Source organism: Crinia signifera, chromosome 3, assembly GCF_055691185.1.
Source record: "Crinia signifera chromosome 3, ASM5569118v1, whole genome shotgun sequence".
Taxonomy (NCBI): domain Eukaryota; kingdom Metazoa; phylum Chordata; class Amphibia; order Anura; family Myobatrachidae; genus Crinia; species Crinia signifera.
In genome coordinates this window covers 144,913,078-144,918,282 of record NC_139219.1, presented here as the reverse complement: position 1 = coordinate 144,918,282, position 5,205 = coordinate 144,913,078, and positions in this window count along the sequence as shown.

The window sequence follows — 5,205 nt, the reverse complement described above, 5'->3', positions numbered from 1 at the left end:
TTTCTCATATTTTTTTTATAATGCATTAGCTGTAATATTAAAAGTGTTAAGCTTTTAGCCGTAACTTTACAAGAAGCAATTTAAAAATATATATTATTATTTTTGGTGGGACGGCTCCAATTATGCATGTAGTTGTTTAGATTGCAATGACAGCTCTGCAGTTATTTGGTTTCTATTTTAAACAACTCATGTTTAAAGGCACTTAGTGAAAAGGTATATATGACAGCTCTAGATGAATGGTGTACAATAGGCAAAAGTTGGGTGACTATAAATTAAGAGGGGGGGTATTTAAAAGCACTACTCTGCAAACAAGACTCGCTGGAAGAAAATGACATATTATATTTACGGCTGGTTCCTCAAAGAAGTGGGGCAGGGAGGTGACGTCTCCTGGGCCTTTCTTGCATGAAAGGTGTCATGTTTAGTTCAATAATATACTGTAAAATCAATATTCACCTCTTGCTAGTCCATATTACTTACCAAATATCTGACAGACGAGGTCTCCCTTATGGCATTAAGTACTTGGGTTGATTTACTGGGAACATTTATGTGGGCTTGATTACGAGTTTTTGCCCCTGCACTTTTTGGCAATGGCAAATAATGAAAAGGGGCATTTGGTTAAATTCTGAATAGTGGACAGTCTATGCAAAATATGTATGCTCATACTGGATGTGCAGGTTTTCTTTGGATGACTGTTAGTATGAAAAACTGAAGATATAACAACCTATGACTAAAAATTAGCCCTTTGTTTTTGAATACATACGGTTGACCAGCAATGGAGATACCAATGGTAATACGACTTAAGGCCCATACACACTGGGCGACTTTGAGCTGAAAGCCGCTCAAAACAGCCTGTTTGAGAGGCTTTGAGCTCAAAGCCGCCCAGTGTGTATGCCCCGGCGATGAGCGGCGAGCGCTGCTGCGCGCTGCTGAGCGCTCCCGCAACATCGCCGGGAAAGACGTTCATCTGCTGGTAATACCAGCAGATGAGCGGCTTTGAGGACAGCTTTGCATAGCCGTCCTCCCCCCTCCGTCGGGGCCAGGCAGGGGGAAAGCCGCTCAGTGTGTATGATTGTTATCATCGCTGTCCATACACGCTGGGCATAGTTATCGCCCACTGTGTATGGACCTTTATAATAACATCCCGAAGAGCAGAATCATGACACCAGCTGGGTAAGTATACTTGCCCTCTCCTTTATTCCTATATCTCCCTACCTGATTCCTAACCCTCCCCATTAGTGCCTAACCCTAACACACACACTTACACACACACACACACACACACACACACACCCCACATAGACACACACAGCCTTTCCCTGCAGGGCTGAAGCTAACCTTTCTGTCACTCAATGCGAAGGCTGAACTCATAAAATGCAGAGGATATTCCATGTTCACCATATAGTAAGTAAGTAAGTTTAATTTATATAGCGCACTTTCTCCAACAGGACTCAAGGACTCATACAGGACTCATAATACAACAGGACTCATATAATACAAAGTGATAGTCTAGAATACAGAGCATCAGTGACTGCCATATAATACAGCAGGGGTAGGTTGGGATGGAAGATTTCTGACTGCAATCCGGTACTTGTGTACAAAAATCGCATTGCATCCGATTATTGTATGGCATGCGATGCGATTTTCCTATGTAATTTATTCACTGCTCTCTGTCAATGAATACATTACAAAAATCGTATCCGATATAAAATCAGATCCGATATCGGATCCGATTTTATATCGGATCCGATTTTTGTTATGTATTCACATTGTACTGTACATTAAATGCCATAAAACCATGTAAAATCGGATCCGATATATTGGACCCAATTTTAATACATCTCAGTGCTACTTAATATTTGCGGTTAACCACCGAAAACTGATGTTTTCGGGGATTTAACCGCAAATATTACTTGATAAATGGGCCCCTAAGTTACACATGTGTTTAATTGGCCATCTCCCATCATGAACTGCCCAGGAATGCCCAACACATTTGTAATACATGTATATACTGTATGTCTGTGCTTTGGCTCTGTACAAATACCTGAGCCTGATTAAGGGTCCATGCCACCCTAAGCTAATACAGGATTGGCTACCACCCCCCCCACACCCCACTCCCACCCCCCCTGCACACACACACACCCATCAATTCTTTTCGCTTGTACTCCGTTAAAAATCTGAAACAGGCGTGGGCCTCAGCTCCATTTATATTGCCACTTACCACCCTAGCAGTGCTGGCAATGGTGGCAGTGGCATCAATCTCAGCCTCGGTAGTGGTGCCAGCCATGGCTCTCAAAGGATCTCCTCTTCCCGGCATCTCTGCCTTGGTGACTCAGCTCCATTCATATTACCACTTACTGCCCTAGCATTGCTGGCAACTATGGCAGTGGCATCAAACACATTGCCAGAAGTAATGTGAGTAACAGGAACTCTACCTGACATATTGGGTGCTCTGCCTAGCGTAATGTGTAACTGGGGCTTTGCCTGGCTTTCCCTTTTTTATGTAATGAGGACTCTGTCTGGCATAACATATAATGGGGCTCTGTCAGGGCTGGATTAAGGGGGGACTAAGGGGGTCAGTACCCCTGGGCCCCCCTCTTTCTAGGGCCCCCCCCCCTGTGGTTTTGTGCATGGGAGTGGGGTACTGCTGCAGTTTCACCTACTGTATCTGCCAATGTGACAATGATTAATGGTGCTGAGCATCGGGAGCCAAGGCTTACTGACTGCACAAGTGTGCAGTGCATTACTGGGAGTTGACTAAGTCCCATGAGACTGCACAAGAGGTCAGAGGCTGAGAGGCTTGTGCTGAGCTCTGATTGGTGTAGCTCATCTCATGCTTCTCAGGCCCATGGAGGACAGAGGCAGCAGCGGCTTCGTCATGGGAGGGATTTAAATCAGAGTCAGCGCTGAGCCTGTGAGGTCTCAGAGGGTAAACACAGGCTTTTCATGTGGGGTGTATATATATATATATATATATATATATATATATATTAACACCCCCTGCAGTTACCCATTGACAAAGTTTGTACTGCCATTACTCTGTGTTTTGACAGTTTAATATTCTCCCATGCAGTTTTCGGCCAATAATGACAAGTGGGAGGGGGCCCCCTGTCTAAAGTGACCCGGGCCACCCGAAGGCTTAATTCGGCCCTGTGTTCTGTCTTTCATAATGTGTGTAATAGGGGCTTTGCCTAGCATAATATGTACAAGGGGCTCTTCCTGGTGCAGTGTGTCTTAGTGGCTCTACCAATTGTGTTTATTATTTCTGCACATCATGAATATTATTTTGTGATGGACCCTTTTTCTCCCTTTATACTTAACCCCTTCCCGACAATTGACGTACATTTACGTCATGGTCGGGAAGTACTTCCCGACACATGGCGTAAATGTACGTCATGGCTTGTAACTGTCACCGCGTCTATAGACACTGGTGTCACCCCACCTCACCCCGCCCGCCCCCAAAGGCCGTGATTGGTTCGTCGGGCCGACGGACCAATCACAGCCAAGGAGGGGGATTTAAACTAACGGTGACTGCGCTGCAGACGCCATTCCGGTCTGGAATTGCGTGCAGTGCGGTCACCGTGCCTAGCTGCCGCAGTATACTGACCTGAACCTTGCCAAATACTTACCTGATCCTTGCAAATACCTTGCCTGATCACTGCTTCATCACTTGTAGTGCGCTGGATGCTTCCTGGATCCTGTTACTTGTGACTTCCTGTGTTGTGAACTTGTGCTGCTGCAGTGTAATAGCGTTAGATAGAGAGAGATAGAGAGAGAGAGAGATAGAGAGATAGAGAGAGATAGTGTCAGAGAGTGCTATATTTTGTGCTGCTGCAGTGTGATATAGTTATAGATAGAGAGATAGAGAGAGAGAGATAGAGAGAGATAGAGAGAGAGATAGAGAGAGATAGAGAGGCCTAGTGACAGAGAGTGCTATATTTTGTGCTGCTGCAGTGTGATAGTTATAGATAGAGAGAGATAGAGAGAGATAGAGAGAGAGAGATAGAGATAGTGACAGATTGTGCTATATATTTTTTATATAACTGACTGCTGCCCCCCCTTTTGTGCTGATCAGTATAAATTAACTGATCAGCAACTTTTTGGGGGTGCAGGGTTTTTTTTATATATATATATACCTGTCACTGCTGCTGCTGCAGTGTCATAGAGTGATAGATAGTGAGAGATAGAGAGATAGAGAGAGATAGTGACAGAGAGTGATAGAGAGTGCTAAATTTTGTGTCTGCTGCCCCCGCCTTTTGTGCTGATCACTATATCTGAGGTGATCAGCAACTTTTTGGGGGTGCAGAGGTTTTTTTTTTTATATATATACCTGTCAGTTGCTGCCAGTTGCACTGTCAGTTGCACCAAAGGTTGTGCACCTGCTGCCCCTCACTGGTAATCAGTGTCGCATCACTGATCACCTTTTTTTTTTTTGTGGGTGCTGTGGGGTCTTTTTTTAATTTTTTTTTTACACACACTGTGATTTTGTGGGTGTCCTGTGGCCACTGTGCGCTGATCAGTGACGTACATCACTGATCAGCTTTTTCGGCACAGGGTTGATCTATTTTTTTTTTTTGATCAAATTCCTGTTGCCTTTGAGCGCTGTTCAGTGACGGACGTTACTGACCAACATCTGTGCTCAATTTTTGGCGCAGGACCTTTTTTTTTTTTTTTTAACCCCTTCAATTTTTTTTTTTTAACCCCTTCAATTTTTTTTTTTTAACCCCTTCAATTTTTTTTTTTTTGTATAAAGTATTTTTTTTTTCTGCACTACATACACACTACACACTACATACCCCCCGGGTTGAAATAAAGTTTGTACCCCCCCCCTACACTATACACGTGTTGAAACATTTCACTACCAGTAACACAAAAATAAAAATGGCATCCCAAATGTCATCCCAAATGTCATCCCAGTCATCCAGAAGAATGTATTCAGCGGAGGAGGCATATGCCATGCTTGCCTCTGACTCTGACACAGCCAGTGAGGCAAGCGGGGAATTTGAAGGATTTGTCTTAAGCACCTCTTCCTCCTCTGGTGATGAGGGACCCCCTCAAAGACGCCCCCGTAGAGCAGCTGAGACCCCCCCCCCCAATAATTGTTCTCGTATGGACCCCACCACCAGACAATTTTGAGCCCCAGGTTCCTGAGTTTTTGGCCATGCCAGGAATCCAATTTGATTCCACAGGTCTCAGAGAAATTGACTT